The sequence below is a fragment of the Euprymna scolopes genome, chromosome 5 (genome assembly GCF_053919585.1).
Source record: "Euprymna scolopes isolate OS-2025 chromosome 5, ASM5391958v1, whole genome shotgun sequence".
Classification (NCBI taxonomy): domain Eukaryota; kingdom Metazoa; phylum Mollusca; class Cephalopoda; order Sepiida; family Sepiolidae; genus Euprymna; species Euprymna scolopes.
Genome location: NC_136486.1, coordinates 105,712,215 through 105,738,339, shown reverse-complemented (window position 1 = coordinate 105,738,339; position 26,125 = coordinate 105,712,215). Strand labels below are relative to the sequence as shown.

Here is a 26,125-nt window from a genome sequence, read left to right as displayed (position 1 = left end):
AAAATGGATGACATTATGAAAGTAACATTTTCTTCAAATACTTGTTTGTATTCATTACCTACGCGCATATGTATATAGCGAATCTGTTAAAGAAATTTAACGCATTTATTAAATAACTCAGTGCTCCTGTGGCTCAGTTTGTTTAAATGGAAAACAAAAAGAAAACAAAAAAAAAACGAAATGCATGTTCCTAATGTTTACGTTCTCAATACTTGTGGATACACAATATTTTAAGATGTGTGCATGGTTATTGCAAACCCCCACCAAATTTTGAAGTTCAATATCTTAAATGAAAATTGGTATATCTGTTATTCAACTCACGTTCGCTGCCCGTTCTTCCTTTTTCGTTGAGCATTGACACAGTTTGCGCAGCACCACATTCGAATTTTTGGGGCTTCTACACTATTGGGACGAAATTTCAGAAATCGTAATACTGAATTTCACATGAACATTAATGTTATCAACGTATTCCTCGCATTTTGAAGATGATAATATCCAAAAATTTCGAAAATCGATAAGGTAGAACAGTATTTATTAAAGAAAATAAAAATAAAATTTGATGAAAACGAGAGTTCAAAACAGAGGTCATTTTCTGGTTTGATTAAACAAGATGGCAGCAATTTTTCACTTGCTAAGGCGATTAAAAGGGGAAAACATGAGGATTAAATTTTACTATGAACATGTATATGAGCACTTACTAGAAAAAACTTGTAAATTAAAACATTTTGCCGATTTTCTTTTTGTATAAAAAGATAGTGTTTTATTAATCGATAGAAAAAATGAAAACAAAACTATTTAAAGAATAAACCCAACAAAGTAAGTGGGAGACCGATGATAATTTAGAAGGATAAAAAGGAGAAAAGAATCTAAAAATGTTGGAAGTTGTTTTATTTTTTAATCAAGTAAATAACCTTGTTTCGCATATTTTATGGAGAAAAGACATTGCTTTATATAATTAATGAGGATATTCGTAAACATTTCGGAGTTTTTTTCTTTACTGTAGCGAAAGTCGAAAACCGAAATATTGACGTGGAGGTGAAACAAGTAGTTCCTAATAAATTGGCATGTCGCAGTAATGAAAATATCCAAAACGCACGGAAAGCGGTAATGTAGAAATTAATTAGTAAAGAGAATAGTCGTCGAAAAAAGTTAGAAATTTAAACTGCGTATACAGTACATGTCACGTGATAAGATAAACATAACCGAAATCATTTTTTCGTTGAATCATGGAAGACTTAACTAATTTGAACATGACTATTTGGTAAATAACATTGCTTATTGTTGAAATTAACAAAAAATTTAAATAGTTATTAGTGCGTTTCTAATAAAAATCAACTGTTCGAGTGTCAGATTTTGCTACAATCACAAAAAAACACCCCTTTTTTCGGCCGACTTGTACAATGAGCACCCCGCCTAAAATTTTTTGCGGCACTCTTGCAGAAGTTGAACCGGATCCTCCGAATTCTCCGTCAATTATGATTCAGGCTCGGCCAGCAGTCACTGTATGAAACCGAGCAAATTAACAGACGTAGACAAATTTCAAAACAAACTAACCTGAAAAAATAGAAATACACAAATAAACAGAAAATAAAAAAATCTATAGCAAGTAATTGAGTTATTTGTATCGTACGCAAGCACGTACACCCCCCCAACCGGACTGTAATGACCTAAGCATTAAATGAACTTCAAGCCGTGAGAAATAATATATCTCTTAGTGACACCATATTTTAGTTTTAGTAACTGTTCGTTATAAAGAGAAGAATTAGATCTCGGAATATGAGAATTTTCAGAGCCTATCCAATCAGAATGGACGGACTTTAACGAGGGAGCCTTAATTATTTTCGAATCACAAATTTGAAAGAATCTGTTAGGCCTACTTATTTATTAGCTAGTTACGTTCGGTGAAATCACAGAATTTGTAAAACGTGTAAAATTCGCCCCGGTGACAACTGGTAGCAATGTTAGAGAGAAAACAGGGACTTCTTCCTCTATAGATGTTGCAATTGTGATGATGTTGCTCATGGGATGTAATGTAGTATTTTAATATCACGGCTGAATGTGTGTAAAATGGTGTTCGAAACTACATAAGATTGTGGCTATTAGCCTAGATGTATTGAATTTTTATGTGGAAACTGATGTTGCGAATCTATGATACTTTGGTCGAAAGGGGAATTTTTGCTATCATTTAATTATATATAGAATTATACATCTGAGCTTTGGCAAATCATAAACTATTGCGCTATTAACTCATATTATTATGTGAATTTAAATATGGTTAATAATGATTACTTTTGTTTCGTTTTACTTTTATCAGAGTTCTCAAAAATCACGGGAAACCATTTCCTAGTGCTAACACATGATCTTTAAATAAAATATATAGATGTTAAAATATTCTATGTAAGCTTTCCTTTACCTCTCAAAAACTGATTTAGTAAAAAAATTTCAAACTTAATCATCCTCTCAAAAAGTTACCATTTAAATATATCATAGTATATCTTCCTTGTGGTCTCTTATTCTTGCCAGATTCCAGGAAAAAAATTATTATTTTCTGATGAAGTATTCAGCTTCGTGCTGTTACTTGAGATCACATCACTCGGAGAAAATGCGCCATTTCTCATAAAAGTCAATGTGGGTTAGTGATACTGAAGAGAACTTATTCTGGTTGCAAATACTATGTAATTTTTAATATTTAGTCTGGATTTACTTGTAGAGAAACGTATCCTCATCTCAGATTTTCCTGACAAGTCCAAGTATTGAGAGACCTCAGACATTCGAGGATAGTATCTAGTAGGTATTCAAGTTCGCACTGTAAGCACTGGACTGATCTCCAGTAGACTTTCATGTTCCATTCTCGAGGCATAATTGATATCTCCAGTAAGCATTGAAGTTCTCTCCAGTAAACATTCAAGTTATGTTTTTTCTCTCCCTTTCTTTCTCTATCTCTCTTTATATATATATATATATATATATATATATATATATATATATATATATATATATAGTAATTTATAAAATATATATGGCGATTAAGCTACACTGAATATTCAGCGTTTCATCCACTCTAGGATTCGTCAGGCTTATGCGCGAATTATGTGGTTGTTTATCGTTTTTATATGGTCCTACGATAAACAACCACAGAATTCGCGCATAAGCCTGACGAATCCTAGAGTAGATGAAACGCCGAATATTCAGTGTAGCTTAATCGCCATATATATTTTATAAATTACTAACTAGCTCTACCTACGTATTGAGCACTTTTGAAGTAAATACTTAAAGTTTACGCATAACTCTATACTTTCGTATATTAGTTTTATGTGAGTAAATGAAGTAGTTATATATATATATATATATATATATATATATATATATATTCTGATAAGTTAAGGCAAAATAGATTCATTGATTGATATAATAATAAAGTGAGTGATTTTCTGCTACGAAACAGATACTGTCACGAATTGTAAATGTTAACTGAATTAAAGAAATAAATTGTAAGATAGTCAACATTATGGCATTTGGAATATAGACTTTTGTCATTGGTTCATTATACACTCTGTAATTACATTGAGCTTCTTAAATAAGTATGGGTATTTATAATAAGGAAATATAAGTGAATAAAGAATGTTTACACACTATATATATATATGTATATATATATATGTATATATATATATATATATATATATATATATATATATGGTTATTTCGTTATATCTGAGCATTAGAGGAATTGTTATTTTATTTTTGTGTTTAATAATCACCCTGTCTCTCTTGAATGCCCTGTTGAGGTTCAGTAATGTATATTTCATTGCAATTATTGCATGCTACAGCATATATATATATATATATATATATATATATATATATATATATATATATATATATATATATATACTTAGATGTCTATAAACCTTTTGTTCCTTTTAGAGTGTACTTTGTTTTATAGTTTCTGATATAGTGGTTGTTTTTCGAATTGCCTGCGTATTTCTAGTTTTGTAAATTGTTGTATTTTTAATAAGTAGTTAAAAGATGTATGTTTGTACGAGATGTGTTCAGTATATATGATACTTGTTCATTGCTTGTGGGATAAACATTCATATCACATTATTGATGCATCAAGTGTGGCGGATTTGCACATCTTTATTTTTCGAGAAAAAAACAGATTATTCCAACTTATATATGCACCATGTATTGCAAAATTTCAATTTTATCTCGGTAGTTCTTTAGTGGCAGTAATCAGCCCTTCTGTAATATATTTATGTATTTCTCTAATCTTTGAATTATGTAGTTTTCGCGTACTTCGTTACACACCAGTCGTTTATTTCCTCATTTTTATTTTGATACCTATACATAATTATTCAGTTAATATGCATACATCTACATATGTTACTATCATTTATGCATAGTGAATTGTTTACTGGCGTTACCCTTGCTTTGTGAGATGTTGTTGTTGGTATTATTATTATTATTGGCTAACAAGTAGCTTTTACACAGGTCGTAAAGGATTTTTCCTTGGGAACAACGTGTAGTGTGGAAGCTGGATGACAAAAGGTCTCTCCAGATTTCCAGTACTCTCCACCTCTTTAGAAAACATTTGCAAATGAATTTGCAATATCGCACTAGCCGCTTACCATTGATTTCTCTCTAGGAGCGGCCATTGGTCTCCATTGAAGTTTAGGCGGCCATAAGCCTCCCAAAGGTACCTGTTTTTTTTACAGTCACTCAGCGGGGGTCTGGTCAGCGTTCTCTTCTCAGTCTTTCCATCTTCATTGAGGCTTCTCAACTATTTGGCATTATTCATTGGGGGGGCAGTGATTGGGTAATGAAAATAGGTATGGAGAACTTATTGATATGCAGCTTCAATGTTCTTGGTTCCATGTAACGTTTCGTGTTTTGTCAGAAGTAGCTCGTCTGATCCGCGCATGTGACTCGTGTATTCGTCTCCGCACTCCAGGGGTTTCCTTAATATTTCAGCTCTTTTCATTATTGATATTCGTTGCATCATTCCAGCAATTTCTCTGATTCTAATTTATTCCATTCTCTTTTCAATGTTTTTCGGAACTGTTCCTAGTTCTCCTACTATAATAGATATTATCTTGATTTTTTTCATCATCCATATCCTTTCCTCTCTGTGACTAGCTCTGTGTATTAGCTCCGTTTCTCCTTTTCTTTGATATTTATTCTGTGGTCAGCTGGGACAGCAAAGTCTACAATTTGGCAGGATTTTTCTTTCTTGTTAATTATTACGACATCCGGTCTTCTTGCTTTGATGGGTTTATCCGTTTGTATGTCCATGCCCCCATATTGTTGTTGTTGTTATTATTATTATTATTATTATTATTATTATTATTATTATTATTATTATTATTATTTACTTGAAGGATACTTTACATATCTCTTGCAGTAAGTAAGTTCACAATATATTATAGTCTAAATTGCATTGTAGAGAAACTACTGTTGATTTGATAAAATTATTTTCATATTTAATGAATTGCATTAATTTTTAAAATTCAAAAGTCAAGTATGATGCTTTAATTGTGCTCTAAACAGAAATATTCATTTCGAACGCTTTTTTTCATATGAAAGAACCTATTATTAATGTTATATGTGTGGCATTACTGACAGTGCGTTGATAATGGCTTGTATTTAAGTTGTGATGAGCGGCGGTCAAGCAACACCGCAGAAGAAAGGAAAATGCGGTAAAGCGGTGCCCTGACCCAAGGGAGCAACTGCAGATGTCGGCATTAACCCATTGTTTAAGGATCACCAGACAACAGAAAATCCAGCAGACGCCCGATATTTTATTTTTAGGCATGATGCGCGATTGAATCCGAGGAGAAAATGACGTCTGAACGTGCCGATCTGGGCAGGAAATACAGAATAAGAATGGGAAGAAAATAATTTTTTGGCTCGTTCAGCTGTCGTTGGTGTGGAAACACGCGTCTTTTTTGTGCTTGGAAAAAGAAGGAGGTTTTCATCTCGTTGATCGCACATGGAACGATGATGAATAAAAATGTTCTTCCCCAAGGGGAACCAGGTCCCTCATTGGACATTACTGCGAGGATAAAGTCAGAGATGTGTGACCATCTTCCGTAAATTGGAACTTTTATGCGACGGGTTTATAAATACGTATTCCCAGATTAGCGATGCATTTTACCGAAAGGAAACAGGTCCGTGATATTTCCTCTTTCTAGACTTGGGTAGCAGGTGCATGTCAAATCCTTACCCCGCCCACGTATAATGTGAAAAAAACAAAACTTTGCTTCATATGTTTAAACACTCGTGGATACAACTGAGGCCTGTTGAGTTATCACACTGATTAAACCCTCGATTTTTATTATATTTTCACGGATCTTTTGAGTCGTCCCATGGGACATTCAATCGAGAAAACTTCTTTCCTTGAACCCTCATCTTCTCTACATATCCAGGAACACGTTAGGTCGTCCCATGGAACATTCAATCGAGAAAAATTCTTTCCTTGAACTCTCATCTTTTCTTCATTTCCAGGAACACATTAGGTCGTCCCATGGAACATTCAATCGTGAAGACTTCTCTATGCTTAAACACCACTGACTTTCTAATGGCCGGAAAAACTGAATAACTATTTAAATTTGATACCTGTAGCATTTTATCTTTATGCTCTTTGTTGCTTGTATGCTTTTATTTCGGCGCTGTTCAAATGTTTATTGTTTTTATATAAAAAATAAAATAAATAAAAGTCGGACTAAAAAGAAAGGGGAAAAATATGAAAAACTAATTATCTGGATGTTTAGTAACCATTGCTATTTTTTCGTTTTCTTTCTCTCCTTGTATTGATCTTTCTGCCTTTCTGCTGAACTGCCGATCCTAAGCTCTTTTATTTTCATAACCGTTTGTTATATAGGGGTTTCATTAAAAGAGTCTTAGAATCGTATTAGTCTTAGAGAGAGTTTGTTGTTGTGTCTTGGGGAGAGAGTCTTTTATTAAGAGGGATGTTGTTGAGAGAGATGTTGTTAGAAGAGAGATTCTTCGTGTTATAAAGAATGTCGTTGTTTCTGTTATGAGAAGATTGTTCGGTTTATGACGTTTCATATATATTAAAAGTTCATTACTTAGATGTGTTGGTGGAAGCTCTTAGAGGGGGGAAATAGTGTTCAGACATTGTGTAGACAGTCTTCAGACAGTCTTAGTGTAGATATGAGATGTAGATTCACATTGTGGATATGAGATGTGTATATCAAGACATTTTATAACACAGACATATAGACATATAATAACAATTCACTTTACCTTTTGCTGGAATCACAACACAAAGACGACGTTTACAAAAACACCTGATGGTTTATTTCTTCTCACGACCGGCCGTAGTTTTCATCATCAAGAATTCAAAGCTTCACATATTAAGCTTCAAAGTGACCGTCTCGCTTCTAGACGTCCGAATCCTCAGACCCTCTCTGACTTCCCCGCTTCTGTCTGCTTTACTCTCAAGTTTTTCTATCTATTTCTAGAACTTTCCATCTTCCATGACGTCATACACATGTTAAAACATGTGCCTTCTTTCACGTGTTCTGGACATGCGTGTCCAAAACTTTTCCTTTTTTTACAAAAGGAATTTTAACCTATACTCAGTAATCTATTTTTCCAATATGTTAAAAACATTATCTCATAGCTGCATTCTTTCAATTTAATTTTCATAACAAAATTGACAGTGCACATTCTTTTCTTAAAATATTTTATCTCTATTCTAAACAATCGTTTGCTTTACATTCCATTTTCTAATCCTCACACGTAATCTATTTCTAAACCTAAATTACGAGGTTCGAATTTCGCCTATGCTATTTCATTTTCATTTTAATCTCTCTATTTTTATACTTACATGAAAAGGGGACAGTATCATGTAACACGTTTTCACAGAGGATTACATGACATACGAGCTCAGCACCCTATTTGACTAAACCCAACCGATTCCAGATAAGAGCCTCGATACTCGAAAGTTACATAAAATCAGTCGAGTGCCGCATCTTCGGTGGCAAAGTCCATTGCTTTTCAACGAGAGCCGGTGCACGCACTAGCCCCATGTCCAAGTAATTGGGCTTAAGTTAATTCTGTGCCCCGAAACCGGATCGAGGATATGATAAAATTTAAAATTAAAAAGTCAAGTATCATTGTGAAATTGTGCTTTAAAAAGAAACAATTATTTCGAACGCGCTCCTGTCATATCAAAGTCACTATTGCTGATTTTATACATGGGGCCTTTCAGCTGCTTTGGGAATAAAACTTTTCAAATGCACTTGTGATGTTAGGCTGTGTAAAGTGTTAACTTTGGTCAAAATCACCGGTTTTTTCTTTCATCAAATTATTTCGATTATTGATTATCGATACTCATCGAAGACATTCGTAAAAAAAAGCATCTCAGAACACTGCTAGGCACATAAAGTACTTTCATGTGAAATTCCATAAAAATCGATCCAGCCGTTTTCGTGTTCTAAGGGTAGGAACTCACTGACACACAGAAAAACTGACATACAGACACACAGATACACAGACAATGTTTCTTTTATATATAATAGTAGAGATAGTGATATACGGCATAATCACGTTGACACACCGGTTCTCGTCAGATCACCGAAGTTAAGCAACGTTGAGCCTGGTTAGTACCAGATGGGTGACCATTTGGGAATTCTAGGCGCTGTATGTGCTCTCTGCTTATCTCGGCATTTGTTTCCAGTCGTCCTGTTCATGCACTTTCCAGTAGTGTTTAACAATGTCGACCCAGATGTGTGATTGGTGATTGCGCACCTCCTGCCCCCCCCAAAAAAAATCAATGCGCAGGCATCCCTACGTGGGTATCCATGAACTGTCAAAGACTGGAAGAACCTATAGAGATACAGATTATGTACAGCAAATACACAATAGCTAAAATGCGATTATTATTATTATTATTATTACTATTATTATTATTATTATTAATTTTATTTTCTTCTTAATATTATTATTTTTATTATTGATATTAATAATAGTAATAATAATAATAATTTTATTATTATTATTATTAATATAATTATTAATAATATTTTTAAGATTATTAGTATCAATAATATTTTTATTATTATCATTATTATTATTGTTATTATTATTAATATTACAATTATTATTAATATTATTATTATTATTAATGGAAATGGTATAATTAGCATTATGATTAATAATGCTATTATCATATGACTATTTTAATATCATTATTTTCTTTATGAAAATATACATTATAATTTTGCGCTATACAAATTCATTTTATCAGAACGTACGCTGATGTTCAGAAAGTGATGAATGATGAAACGAAATAAAATTATACGGTATAAATAACACGGTGTCGTGTCTTAATATGAATGAATTGTGATTAAAAATGTTTCATTCTATTTTCTATAGTCGACTCTTTTCGTTTTTGCTTTGTTTTGATCTGAGGTTGTAAGGATTGTGCATGAAATCAGTTTTAATCAATTTGCTCAGAGCCATTGTTTTCGTAATAGACGATTATGGCCGAGATTCTTTAGATAAGATCGGGAAAGTGTCTAGTAAAGATAAACGCGAAAAAACATAAAACAAAGAAACATAAGATCATAGATCTTAACAACGCGACAGAAATCAGCATCAATATTAAAAGAGCTTACCTTCTTTCTTATGTTTATCTATCTGGTATCTATTTGGTACACTAGAAACACAGACACATAGCACACACACATACACATATACATATGCACACGCATACACGCATATATATATGTATATATACATACATATATATATATGTGTGTGTGTGTAGCAAGTCATTATTCAAGCACGTCTGATTAAATACGACAGAGTTGTTTTTCTATTTTTTCTGGATATCTATTCCATTCGCCAAGCGGTCTTTTAATATCAGCTGGCAAATTCAATAAAATAGCGCTAAAACGTTGTTGTTCAGCCATGTTCTTCTCAAGCGCTTTCTATCGGTGCGTCCGATTATCCACAAGGGTGATTGTTATTGTTGCCATCTTCTTTTCCACTTTTTGGGCGCCATTTTATAAATATGTCATCTGATATAAAAAGACCGCTCGGCGGAGGGAAAACATATCCTGAAAAATCGGAAAAAAGAATAAGTCCAACATGTTCAATCAGACGTGCGTATATATATATATATATATATATATATATATATATATATATATATATATATATATATAAAGCTGAACGTCCGTGTGTGTGTGTGTGTGTCTGGTCACGAATAGGCTCCTATATGGTTGACTATTATAGAAAACTGATCGCATATAATGATAGAAGATGTATCGAGACACAGATATGGGTATGTTTGATCTGGCATAATGATGGTTTATTGAAATTGTGGGGTCTGTGTACGCGCCTTGTCCACAAAGTATGGAAATAAAAAATTTAAAAAAAAACGTGTACAAGTGTTTTTGATATATATGTACATAATAATACTTTTATAAGTATGTTTTAACTTTAATAGGGATGGTATAATAAAATTGTGGGCTCTACGTTCGCGTCTGGCCTCCATGGAATGGAAATAGGCACAAACTTTAATAAAGACTTCTCATATCTATCTGCGTAAGTATACTTTGATAATTATGTTTCAGTTTGAAGAAATTTGTATAATAAAATTATGGGGTGTTCGTTCGCACCTGACCTCCATAGAATGGAAATATGTCAAAAAGTTTAACAAGGTTTTTTTAATATAGATCCACAGAATATTGTGTTAAGTGTTTCAGTGTGAACAGGTATGGTATAATAAATTATGGGGTTTATCTATTTTATTTTTACTTTCATCATATTTTGCTTTGGTGTTGATACCCTCAAATTCGACGCTATCTCTTTACAACCCTTCATTTTCATAAGCTATCATACTTTCATTAATCAGAGTCCATTTTCTGTAGGTTGTTTTTGAACCTAGTCAACGACGGGTACTTTTGCTAGTATATATATATATATATATATATATATATATATATATATATAAATTTATTTATTTATTTATTTTTAACACAGTAATCTACGTTCATGCATGTTTCGGGGCCCTACCCCTCTTCAGCGTAGCTTTACTGTTATTAGGACTCGAACCCTGGACCTTATGTATTTCAGTCCAGCGTATTACCATTACGCTATGATGCCATAGATGATTTACTATTTTAGTTTTTTTTCATTTATATATTTGCGTATGGCATAATAGCGTAATAGATAAGACGCTGGACTGAAATACATAAGGTGAAGGGTTCCAGTCCTAATAACAGTCAAGCTACGCTAAAGAGGGGTAGGGTCCCGAAACATGCATATACGTAGATTACTGTTTTAAAAATAAATAAATAAAATATTATTTGTTTACGTCCAAAATAAAAAAAATTGGCAATTTCTAAAACAAAAAAAAAACCATCCAATCTTCAAGGTGGAGACGCTAACCTCAATATATATATATATATATATATATATATATATATATATATATATATATATATATATATATATATACATATATATATGTATATATATATTATAATGAATTCTTATTCCTGTCTGTCTGTTTGTTTGATACGTTTATTTCTTCACAATAAGGTTATAGTATATATAATATATATATAAATGTTATGACGTCATTAACGACGTTATGGCAGATAGGTTCACGCATGACAGATCACGTGATGTAGTATGTCATGTATGGAGGAGCAAAAATTACAGTAGATTTTCCGGGCACCGCCGGGATGCTTGTTAGTATATATATATATATATATATATATATATATATATATATATATATATATATATATATATATATATATATATATATATATATATATATACTGACCCTTGGGAAGAAAATTTCTCAGAGGCTCATGAACGAAAGAAAGATCGGTACGAATGCGTGCGTGCCGAGTGTATAGAAAAGGGATGGATGTGCAATGTGATGCCTATCGAGGTTGGATGTCGAGGATTTTTAGGACACTCCACCATTTCGCTTCTTTCGAAAATAGGCGTCACTGGAAGGGATTTTAAAAAACAAAAATGTCGCCTGCAAACAATTGTTAGACAGGCGTCATGCTGGATCAGGCGCAATTCGAAGATATTTGCAAAGAGAGCATAATATTGTCCACTTCTTCCGTTCTCGGGCTGCTCTGGAAAAAAAAAAAAGAGAGGGAGGAAAGAAAAAGAAGGAAGGGGGGAAAGGAAGGAAAAAAGGGAAATTAAAGAGAAAAATAAATAAATAAAATTTAAATTAAAATTAAAAAGTTAAAAATAAAAATGAAAAAGTTAAAAACAGCGTTTTTCCTCTGCTTGAATGTGCCAGGTAATTTTTTTTTTATATCCTATTTATTGCTTTGCCCAGCAGCAATAGCTGCTGGTGGCGCCAGGGGTGGCAGTCCCGCTTTAGCCACCGAAACTGTGTCATCACCTCTGGTTAGCGGCTGATGAGGGCAAAGTAAAAGCACATGTGGTCACATGTTGTATGTAGAATTATATATATATATATATATATATATATATATATATATATATATATATATATATATATATATATTAGCGTTTTTGTGGCTGTTTGTGTCAGTGGCATTCAAACGCAAAAGAAGCAAAATGTATGTTTCTTATGTTCTTTTGTCAATATTTTTGGATACATCAGGTTTGCAGTGATGGAAGCATCATGATTTAATTTTAATATTGACATGTGCATCGTATAAATTGTTTTAGTTTATTTAATTTTGGTATGTAAGTATAGGGTATTGTCAATAATAATTCGTTTTGTAAAAATGTTAAGGGGACTTTTAAGGAATAAACCTACAAAAAAAAAATGGGAGATCGATGACATTTGTTAAGGAAGATAGAATGTAGTAGGAAAAGTGTGTTTATTGTTTTAATTAAATAAATATCTTTATTTGTGCACATTTATTTTTAGAAAAAAATAATGCTGAAATATTGAAGTTCTATTGTAACCAGCCGTTTTTATAGAATTGGCATGTCTAGAGTAATGAAAATATCACCAAAATAACGCAAAACGATAAGGTATAAAATAATAAATTAAGGAAGTAGTTTTCGAACAAAAACTAAAAAAAATTAGCTTTTTTTCCTAATCTTTACGTCAGCTGTAATCATTTTTATCGTTGAATCATCGACAATTAGGTAGTTAAAATTTCTTATTGGGTAATGTCTGGGTTCAGTGCTCGAAAGAATTAAGCTACCGGAAGTGGATATGGTTGATTATGTAACGGAATTGGTAGAGTGACGGAGTCAAGACACGCAAAGCGAAACAATATTTTTATAAAAAAAATATTTTAGTTTTAACACTTCCGGTGTTATTAGGAAACCCCCGAAAAGGAAACACTTATTGGATTATCAAATAAGAGGAAGCATTTATATCAGCAGAAATAATTTAGATTTAAGACTCATTGTTCTATCATAACAAACCCCCACAAAAAAAACTTCTTGTATTATCTAATAAGAAAACAAATGTTTTAATAAAAATGATTAAGTTTCAACACGAGCATAATAATGTAATAAATTATTTTATCTAATAATGTAATAATAATAATAATAATAATAATAATAATAATAATAATAATAATAATAATAATAGTACAAGAAGTGTGTTATATTTTTTTTTATTTCGTGATAACACAAGATTTATTATAACTATAGTAATGCTTCTGAATAAACAGTAAGTATTTATTATTGTGTCTGTGTGTAAATAAAAAACGAGGAAGTTCCGTATTAATCGGTCGACACATAAAAAAAAAAAACAGCATCTATGATTTTGGTAATCATAACATAAGAATAAATACAATAAATACCGAATCCAAGATAGGCTGTAAATAAGCAGTAACCCGCAAAAGGACACACCCAAACGTACACACGCACACAAATACGAAACGCACATGAATCGGATAACTGTTAAATTAAAATACAAAACTGGTAACAACTATAAACCAAATAATGGAAAATGTAAATACACTCAGTATATATATATATATATATATATATATATAATATGGGGGTATATGTGTGTGTTTACTGTTATATGAGTATAAATACAATACTTGTAAAATAAATATATTTACTGTTCACACGAACGCTAAACCGAACACACGAAGTCACGAACTGTAACGGAATTGGATTGGTACGCCTGTGAAACAAACTAACGGAGGAAAAATAGAAACATAAATATACTCCATTATATATATATATATATATATATATATAGAGAGAGAGAGAGAGAGAGAGAGAGAGAGAGAGATGGGGGCGCGTGTGTGTAAATATATATATATATATATATATATATATATATATATATATATATATATATGAATCTATTTATAATTATCAAGATTAGTGACTATTTAACACTGTGTATGAACATTTAATATTTTTGCCAATGTACTTAACAACGTCAGATGTGATTTCTGAATCAGAAGCATCGGCGGGGTAAAGGAGATGTCCCGTAGCGAAGCTTTAATGCTGAGTAAACACCATCTCTTAATGCTGGGCAAACGTTCGTTTATGTGGAATATCTCCATTCCGGAACAAGGAAATAGGCAGATCGAAGCCAATAGCAGTTGTATGACTTAGCCAGGGGAGAACTTATTATTTTCGGATTGGAAATTAGTAAGATTATGTGATGTCTATGTAGCTAAGTGCGAGATAAGTGCGTTGTGAAAATGTAGAATTGGTCCCGGGCTTAACTGGTAGCGGTGGTAGGACTAAATAATTAGGAAGAAAAATATTAAATTCTTCCTCTATAGATGTGATGATTGCGATGATGGTGCTCATCGGATGTAATGTGGCATTTTTTTATCGCGAGTGAATGTGGCAGAAATAGGAATTATAAATTATGTATATATATATATATATATATATATATATATATATATATATATATATATATATATGTATTGCTTAATATGTGATATCTTTTGTTAAAAACCTTAGGTACTATGATGCAAAGGGGTATTTCTGCAATCAAAATATTATATATATATATATATATATATATATATATATATATATATATATATATATATATAGTGGAAGGTCGATATATCAAAATCGGAATCGGGAATAAAAAAATGACCATTGTAGGGTATCAGAAACGGTATGGGATTAGGAAAACATGTGTGCTTATTTTCCGAGGATTCTTTTCATATGCATAATTTGTTTGTTTTTCGTTAAAACTTAATTTCCCATGACTCGTAATAAAGATTAAAAAAATTAAATATTTGTTAATTTCAACGTGCTAGATAAAATTAAAGTCTACAGGTAATCTCAATCAGTGTACTTATGCGATAAGTCAATTATATGTACACATCCAATGCTTTTCTGCGGTAAAAACACAGGTTATATTAAGAAATTTTACTCGGAATCGGTAATTTTATGGAAATCGAAAATTTAGAACAGAATCGGTAATTGTATCTGAATCATGAAAATATTGGATTCGTGCCACCACTAATATATATATATATATATATATATATATATATATATATATATATATATTAGTGGTGGCACGAATCCAATATTTTCATGATATAGGTGATTAGCAATTCCTCCCACCCTTCTAGCTTAATAATCATTATCGCTGCAAATATTTAAATAAAAAAAAATAAAAATAAAAAAAGAGAAAAGAAGAAACAATTAAATAAATAAAAATAAAAATATGTGCATTTAACCATCATAAGTTTAATAATGGCATATATTCTAAGTTTTGCAATTACTATCATTATGAAATATATATATATATATATATATATATATATATATATATATATATATATGTATGCCGTACGTTGGGGTAATTGCGTCACGTCCAGTGTAATTGCGCCAACTAGCTAAAAGTTCTCTTCTGGCAACCACGCATATAAAAACCACTTTTTTAGTTGGCGCAATTACCTTTGGAGTTGAACCAATTACCCCAATGTGTGTAAATATATATATATATATATATATATATATATACATATATATATACATATATATATACATACATATATATACATATATATATGTATGTATATATTTATATTTATATATATATATATATATATATATATATATATATATATAGCTATACTGTTTAAACAAACCAAACATAGGAAAACATTAAAAACTTTTAAAAAGCTCATTTTTATTTCGCAAATTTATCATTAGTATTGTTTAAAAAAATGGAAACCAAATCTAATATTATAATCGATATTTGATTTTCCTCAGTTAATGTAACATTTTATTTCATTTTCTCTTTCCCGGTAGGTAAGGTGCGTACTTGTAACTGACAACACGAGTTCGTTTGTTGTAAATAGTGCTTGCATTAATGTATGTTCACATCGATTTTCCGCTGACACGTGATTTAATTTAAAGATTCATATTTCTATATTTTAAAGATGTGATGTTTATTTTATGCAAACATATCCAGAAGATAGTCATGGGGAACAGCGGCATTCATAGAAAAAGAAAAAAAACAGAGTTAGTCGAATGCTTTAATAATAAACAAAATATCTGATAATGTTACAACCTTACAATAAAATAACCTCCACATTTATACAGAGGATCAGAATGTCACATTTTCTACAATGCCCTCAAAATGTCAAACGCAATGCCCTTACCCTGGTCTCTGCACCTATTGTACAAGAGGCAGAAAAAGCAACGGATGTAATGGGCAAATGGATATCAAAACTTAAAATTAACGCGACTTGGCTTTTAAATGTATATTTGCCCATGCATGGAGGAGGACATTAAATCGACTTACGCCCGTCAAGTTCCCATTTTATTCAATATATATATATATATAATTTGGTATATATATATATATATATATATATATATATATATTATTTGGTATATATATATATAATTGTATATATATATAATTGTATATATATATATATATATATATATATATATAATTTGAGGTTGCTATTTTTCAAAGGTAGGGTAACCAGTGAAATATAACGAGGTTAATACAAGACTGCTCAATACGGAAGTATGTTACATGAAGCGCTACCCCTTATCATGTAAGTAAAAAGACATACTAGATAAGTGAAAATGATATTTGTATAAAGTTAGAATCGAACCCTGTAAGCAAGTGGTGAAGATAATAGGAAAATTGAATATTAAAAATTCAGTCTATTTTTAATTCTATTAGAACTAGTTAAATATTGTTTATGTCGAAAACAGATCGATTGTCCATTCTTTAGAAATCTAGAGATTAAAAATGTCAGTTAAATTAATGCATAATGCGAGTTAAATTATATTGTTTAAAAATAGGTTAGAATTATAATTGAGTATTCTTTTGTTTGCCAGAAGTCTGTTTGGAAAAAACATATGTAAAGCCACGGGAAAATTGGTCCTGTTTGAAAACACACTTCTGATGTCATAAACAAAGGAGTTTTCTCAATATAGGATCTAAGTGTTCGAAGTTACAAGTCGGTTGTCAGTTGATCAGTCGAGAGTTGAGAGTCGACAGTTGATGAGAGATAGTCAGTTGGAGTGGAGGCCCCTTAGAGGCGAAGGGTAGAAGATTAGACGATGTAGATACAAGCTGAATTCCTGACTTCATCGACCGGCCGATTAGATGAATAAAGCAATCGCCATTAATAATGTGTTACTGTTTTTCATTCATTTCAACCAAAAAAGGTCAATGTGGTTTATCATCTCATAACGAACTTTGTGTAAACCCTTCACAGAATCATGTGTCCTCCCCACCACCATCATAAGTGAAGTATCTACACCTCTCTATATAAGTGTAAGAACTGTTGCATCATATATATCTCCCAGTCTGTATTAATAATATGAAACCTCCAAGAATCCTTACAGTTGTGGTCGTGATGAAATATATATAAAATATCTCCCATCAGAAGTGTCATCACAATCATTATATGTTATTATATGCCCCCGTTATAAGTCCAGAATATGTACTATTCAACAAGTAGAGCAAGTAACATTTTCAATTTGTCTTTACATCAGCAGTAATTTTCTGCTACACAGTTATGAGCATGTTTCGGTCTTCTAGTTTTCAGTAACTAGAGACCTCTTCAGGCAACAACGCCTATATTCCAAAGCAGGATTATTAATGAAAACAGAAAATCAACTCTCAGCAAATGAAGGTTTTTTTTTGTAAAAAGGGTCCGAAGGTAAAGTTCCTCTATGCGTAGAACGGGGTTGATTGGTTGTGGATTTTTTATTTATTTATTTATTTTCTATTTGTTTACTTACTTATTCGCCCATGCACTTATTCATTTTCATGTTGGTGTTAGGGAATGGACTTGTTGAAGTGAGGGGGTGAGTTAGGTTTTAAGGCCAAAGCGTATGTAAATTTTATCTTTGACAATTATGTGGTTCGCCTGTCTACTGCTGGCTACCATTCTTATATATTTTTAATTCTTTTTATTATCCGTTTCATTTTATTTCTTTCTGCGGAAAGGTTAGGATCGACCTGGATCTATTGACCATTTCTTGGGCATCTAGGGAACGGTGAAGAAGGGGAGACAGGGGAGTTGGAGATGTAAGAAAGAAAGGGAAACAGGGAAGATGAGAGAGATGGGGAGAAGGAAGAGAGGAAGAAGAGGGAATAGAGAATAAAGAGAAAGGGGGAAAGGGGGAGGGAATAATTTTTTAATAGTGGTAGTTTGTTTCTAGACCACCTCCAATATTTATTACCATTTCATTTGTCCATTTAATGTTGTTTTATTAATTGGTATATTTATAAATTTGTTATTAAAACTTTTCATAATGATAGTAGTTGCAAACTCATAATGTATGTCATTACTACACCCATGCTAAGCAAATGCATTTTTTATAAGACATTGATAATGATTATTTAAAAAAATTTTTTAAAAATTCTCATGCAGGGAGATCCGACGTTGCCCGAATTTAAAGGTGGATCAACCAATGGTCTACACGGTTAAAACTTTTATTGACATTGGATTCGGTGAAATCGTCCATTTTTCAATTAAATCGATCAACTGCCTGTTTTAATCGGAGACCGTAAGGAAGCTTTATATGCTTTCCTGTAGTTACTTTGCACACAATACAGTGTATTCTACATTGTACTGTAGTGAATCTGCTGTTGATTCCATGAAACAATGTTGGCATCATCTCTTTAATAAAAGTTCAAAATGCAAACGTTAAATATTAATATTAAATTGTGTTCTTAATAGAAACATTCACTTCGAACGCGCCACTGGCTTATCTAAGAATCTTCTCTTGATTTTATATGTCAGGCGTTTTTCCTTGTGTGGTAAAAATCTTCCGAACGCACTTGTGATGTTAGGCTATATAATGGTGTAAACTTTTTGACAAAATCAGACGGTCTTTCTTTAATCGGATATTTTGGATTATTGATTTTCGTTACTTACCGGATACATTATCATATAAAACACATGTAATAATACTCCCAGACATACCAAGTATATTTGTAGGAAATTAAAAAAAATCAGTCCAGACGTTTCGAAGTTTGTGGGGAAAGAATTCACACACACATACATACACATACATAACACAAAATGCCTTTATATATAAAGAGATATATGTGTGTTCGCTCACGTTTGTAGAAAGGAAGACATGGAGAGAGGCAGACAACTTAAAAATAGTACTGCCCTGCCGTTTTAAAATGAGGGTCACCACTTATCAAGGCCCAGGGGAGACTTGTGGATAAGGTTTAATGGGTATACATTTGTCACTGTGATTTTAGCGTAGTAAAGATTAGTGGGAATTTTATAAGTTGGATTACTGATGGGGATGGTTCAATAAGAACTTGTTCACGTTGGACTTGAAGACAATCAGATTGTAGTCAGCTGGACAGCATACAAACGGAATAGAGATCTACAGGCGAGTAGTTCTAAGAAAAAAGCCTTGTTCTTGGAATCTACGTTAAGGTGTAGGCACAGATAAAGAGTGTGGGAAATTGTTGATAGTGGTTCTGGTTAGTTGAGTGTTTTTCGTGAAGGTCTAGCCAGGGGCGGGGGCATAGATTGAAGTTCAGATGAGCACCTGCCATGAAAGTAAAGTAGAGGCAAGCTCGCTACGTCTCTTTTGTGAGAAAGAAGTTGCAGAAAAATGAAAATGGCATCCCCCATTAAGTTACGAAGTCTATTTTGAACTCTGCCAAGACAGGATAAGCTGCTCCTTGCAACTCCTGTCCAAATGTAACAACAGTACTCCATCGTTAGCCGAACCAGGAGAAAACTTGGTCGTTTACGGTCTTCGATGTGCTACCATAATGGTAGTGTTGCCAGCATAAATGTCTCCGAATGATGTAAGTATGTGATTTGGAAGATCATTAATATAGATTAGGAAGAGAGTTGGGCCCAGGATGGACCTCTGAGGGACTCCAGCATTAATACTGAGAGTTTCTGATTTCTGCCCATCAACCACTACTCTTAAAGAACCTATCAGAAAGAAATGATTTAATAGTGAGAAGACATTTCAGCTATACGATGACTGGAGATCTTGTGAAGTAGACCTTTATTCCATACCCTATCAAAGGCCTTTGATATGTCCGTTTTAATTAGTAAGGTACATCTACGTACTTCCGGAAACTATTTCATGACTATATGCTTTACTGACATTGCAAAGCCTTCTCATGACCAGAGTAGAGTAAGGAATGATGATAATTTTATTTGAACAATTGAATGTTGTTGGTTCTTGGACATTCGTTAATACTGGCTAGGTAGTAACACCCAATAATATTTAATACATCACTTGAAAACATCATTAGCTTCGAATCGTGAATTATGGTAGGAGACAGATGAATTGAAATCGTTAGAACGTCAAGCAAGGGTGTTCGATGATCACCATATCACTGTGTCCATGTAATTAGATTGTTAAAAGTTACTGCACGAACGGAGAAAAACTTTCCGATAAATCAAGACGAAATGCCTGATGTTCATTGGCTGTTACACGGGATGTATTTAGTATCGCTGTGCTTCATCTCATCGTGCGATCACCCGTAGGCTTTTCTATTTCTTTTTTTTTCTTGCTTTTTTTTTTTGCCAAATATTGTAACATTAATTACTAAGGGGCGTAACGGCGGATGATGAAGGTTAGTCGTTGCTATCAGCCCTTGAGAAAAGAGAAATGGTGAAAAGGGGTAAGGATTCATTTGATAGAGAAAGGGGAGAGGAAATAACTTATTTTTAAAAATAAATAGCCGATCTCTAATCAAAAATAAGACGAAATATCTGCAAAAAGAGGGTGGGTACAAGTGGAAAAGAGACGCAGATCACAATTAGAAAAGAAACAGAAAGACAAAGAGAAATCAAGAAAAGTCTAAATAAACGAGAACAAATGAAAGAAAAGGGAAAAGGGAAAACGGAAGTAAGAAAGAAACAAACACAAAAAGAAAGTTAAACGAGGACGTATATTAAAAAGAAAAAAAACTGATAGAATATATAAAGAATTAAATGACAGAAGGTAATAAATAAAGACAGAAATGTCTAATTTTATTTTTTACGAAAAAATAAACGACACAATCACGTTGAGACGCCGGGTCTCATCAGATTACTGAATTTAAGCAGCGCTGAGCCTGGCCTGTACCAGATGGTTGATCTTTTGGACTATCATGGCGCTGTATGTAAGAAAAGGTCAGACCAGTTCACTTGTTTTCCAATGTTTGTAGTGGTATAGTGCGCTTACGTTAGCAGCTATATTAAAAATTTATAAAGTTAACCGAACTCCATCATCTCAAGTACGGTCAAAAAATAATGTAGTATAACGCGGATGAGCGTATGCAAATTCATGCGAAATTACATCCGCGATAGGAAAAATAGACTCTAAAAAGGAGATCACGTTACACCCGATATTAACGTTCGAGATGTGGATCACATCACGGCCGTAAGAATTAGAAATTAAATGTCGCTGAGTTGAAGTTCTTTCCTATTTTTGTCTCCTTTGCAACTGAGCATATAACGTGTTGGTTCCCGGACAATCTTACAATAATAAAAGACCAATTGATGAGCGTTTAGTATACGATGCAGCTCTGGACACCGATACGATGCAGCTCTGGACGTGACTTCAGAAATCAAGGCTGCATCATCTGGGAAACGCTTTCCTTTCAAAAACAACTTCATGGCTGGGAAGAGGTGAAAGTCAGAGGGTGAAAGGTCAGGAGAGTAGGGAGGATGGGGAAAGATTTCAAAACCACACGCCCGTGCTTCTGATATGGCCGACATGCGAGTTGTGGACCGGAGCGTTGTCCTGCAGGAGGAGGGTACTTTTGCTGATCTTGCCTCGCCTCTTGATAGCTTCCCTTAATTTCCTCAAAAGTGAAGCATAATAGACTCCTGTAATTGTGGTACCCTTTGCCAGGAAATCCGTCATCACTACTCCGTCCTGTTCCCAGAAGGCTGTGAGCATGACCTTGCCAGCGGAGGCCTGCTCCCTTGCCTTCTTTGGAGGTGGTAAGTCTAAGTGCTTCCACTGCATTGACTGGGCTTGGATCTCTGGATCATAGTGATGGACCCAAGTTTCATCCTGTGTAATCAGGCTTTTGAAAAACGTTGACTCATCATCTTGGCACATCTCCAAATTCATCCTCGAGCACTCGACGCGTTCTCGCTTTTGGAATGGTGTCAGCAACCTGAGAATCCATCTGGTAGATACCTTATGCATATGCAAATGGTCATGAATGATAGTTCTCACAGACTCTGTACTAATCTTGACATCTTGTAATGCGCCGATCTTCCAAAATGGCAGCCTCAACTTGACGGACCGATGCCTCATTAATGACAGAAGGGGAGCAACCAGGTCTGGAAGTTGGTTCCACATCATGTTAATTTTTGAATTCACGATGCCAGCGTTTTACAAGGTCATATGATTGGCGTTAGCACCATAAGTGTCTTTCATTTCATCAAAAGTCTCCTGTGGTGTGCGTCCTTTCAAATACAAAAACCGAATCACTGCTCAACATTCAACAAGCTCCATTTCACACCTGACTCAGTTCAAACACCTGTAAAACGGAAACCACAATTAGTTCAGAGCTGTAATTTGCCACCAACCCGTAGAGATATAAATCAGTACGCATGTAAAATTTCAGCTAGATCAGACAACTGGAAGTGGGTCAGGGACATTACTTATTGCACGCCCCTCGTAGGCATCGATTTTCACATACTAAGAAAAAACAAACAAACGGACAATCAGAATAAGAAAATATTTGCTCTTATCTCTTACCAAGATATATAATCTGTTTTAACCACTTCTTGTACCATTGACAGTTTTATTATTGAAACTAGTGGGAAAAGCCGCTGACAATAAGTGTGAAATCATAACAACACACAAATTGTGCGTCTCTTTGCCGCGCATCAGCAATAATTCTCTGAAAAAACATCTGAGATTGCGTATCTCAGTCTGACAGTGCACTTCTTATCTTGATCTTACTTCGTATTATATAAAGTATTCTCGAAGTTATGCCATGAAAACCTTGATAACTCAACAGATCATTAATCTGATACGGCTGGAATTCTCATTGTTGTTATTGTTATTAGATAGCATCGCATCCATGCATAAACTTCAGAAAACCAGTTGAAATTCTGCTTGAATACTGATATTGCTACTGACCGAACTGTTCAGTCAAAGTTAAACATCATTTTAAATTCAGTTTTCTTTTGGCAAAAGATAAAATAGTCATGTTTTAATACCATGTTAAAAGAAATATACAGAAAAGAAAACACAGTAGTTCAGCAACTGCTTATATTTACTGCTGTGGTTGCATTTATAACTTCACTTGGAAGTTTATTCAATGTTCAAGAGATACTAATTGTAAAAGTACCCTGCCTTCGGTTCAATCGAAATCGGTGATTAAATAGTTTGTTTCTGCTTAGATTTAATATGATGAAAATAAAAAAAATATATTTCTTGGGGTATATCAAATGGCCATGTAAGTTATCGTCGTACAAAATCAGATAAATTGGCAATGCTCAAGGGACAAATAGTTGGTCCCCCGACAAAAGGAGAGTGGACTTGTCAATACATCCTTGTCCGTTCGTCCCTTTGTCTGTTCGTCTGTCTGCACTTTTCCCAATAACTACGCCTTGGAATTTTTTGAAATTTTACACAAACATTAAACATGATATGAGTAAAATTCCGGTTGCCCTCCCCACACGGGTGCCTTTCGAGTTAAAATGGCTTAAATTTACACTTTTGTGCTTATTAAAAATATTTGATGCCTTGGATTTTTATAAAACTTTCTGAAAAGTTGTAACTATTTGATTTCTATATAATTTTGTTTGTCTATACTTCGCGATAACTCTTAGGTGTGCCCCAGGGGCTCTTTTAGGGCTAATAAAAACACTCCACTTTGGGGACGTGTTTTTGCCATATTTATCCAAGATATTCTGTCTATGTCAATTTAGTTTTGGTGCTGAAATAAAAATTAAAAATATGTAAAGGCCTTGGGGACTTTTGGGGCTAATTTTTTTTTGGGGGGGGGGGGGCAAATGATGGACTTAGTCATTTCTTTTTTTGCATGGTGCAGAACTCAAATTTACTTAAGGTAAGGCCTAAAACCTCACCGTTTGTCATTTTTATCAGGATTTGACGTTCCCTGGGGATTTGGGGGCTAAATGGGAAGGGGCAATACTGAAGTTAGTAATCTTTTATGCCTCGTTCACGTTGCACTCACGGGGGGTGGGGGGGCAAGCATGCTGCATCATTCGAGTAGTCAATGTTTCTAGTCAATTCTTATGGTGAATACAAAATATTAGATACGTAGACCTAAATACGATACTCTTACAGTGACCTGACAAAGAAAGACGAGAACATATTTCATACTCTTTGCTGTCTTAGCATTCAGAATGTAATATTTAGATTGCTTAAAAGAGGATTAAACCAGAAGGTCTCGTTCACCTTCTTAAATAGAGCAGTGAAAATAAGAGCGAAATCAGAAGCATAAGATGCGAATTTTATTCTTCCTCGTTATACAATGTCAACCATAAGTTTAATGTACATCAATTTAACCAGCTCTAAATTAGACTATCGACGATATTTTGACAAAATTTCGTGAGGATTATTCAAGCAATTAGATAATTAGGATGTACAAAACAAACCCAATGATTAATTAACTACCAAATCCGACCGAAATTAGGTAACGTTTCTGACATTATCGAATAACAAAACATAAATTGTTAATATCTATTCAACGTTATATGGTCGTTGATCCCGAAAATTTATTAAACATACAACAATTATTTTAAAGTAACCTTTGAAGTGTGATTGTAAAGAGGCTAATATTCGTAACAAATGTTTATATATTAATATATATAAATATATTAATGTATATATATATATATTAATATATGATTATTTGTATATATATATATATATTTGTAGTCATCGACATGCAAACCTGTTTCGTTGTATCACAACTCATCAGTGCCGCTAGACTAGCATCTCTCCCAAGCCAAGGATTGAGCCTAGAACCGTCGTGTTGACAGTCGGCAATATATATATATATATATATATATATATATATATATATATATCATTGTGTTTATATTTCTTTAGTCTTTAAACTTGACTTTTCGATATAAACTCTCAAATGAAAAAAGAAACAAATTGATTTCTGATGAAATCTAATTTGTTATTAACTGCAGATAGAAACATTTACATGCCAGTGTAGCGAAGCCTTGCGCTCCAGTATAAATATATATTGATATAAATAGCTCTATTTACTATTCTCTACATTTTTATCCAATAAATATCTTAAGTTGGACTACACACACACACACACACACACACACACACACACATATATATATATATATATATATATATATATATATTGGAATCTTTGTTTCATCTTGGTTATTTTTTACCTTTTTCAACCTAGAATACGTTCCCTTATATTCGCACTGGATTTTATTGGCTTACGATACTCTGTTCACTTTCGCGTAGTCATTCATGTATTTTCGACCGCTTTTGCTTACCGAGGCAAAATAATCATCCACTTCCGATCTACAAGTGAGTCTACCTGTACACATTTCCACTCCATAGATGAAGAAACACATTTTTTTAAATGCCACTGCTTCCGAATTACTTAAATAGCCTTCAAAATGATTAAGTTGCTCTACTAAATCTTCTGCACGGGCAAATGCATGCGCACTTTAGTATTTTGGACGAAAAGCCATGC

The 26,125-nt window shown here is 33.1% G+C and overlaps 1 protein-coding gene and 1 pseudogene across 1 annotated transcript in view; both read left to right on the top strand.

Annotated features, from left to right (window-relative positions):
- The window catches only part of LOC145276947 (tachykinin-like peptides receptor 99D), a 775,418-nt gene that overhangs the window by 335,172 nt on the left and 414,121 nt on the right, over positions 1-26,125 (top strand). The window lies entirely within an intron of this gene.
- LOC145277158 (5S ribosomal RNA) lies at positions 8,561-8,677 on the top strand (annotated as a pseudogene).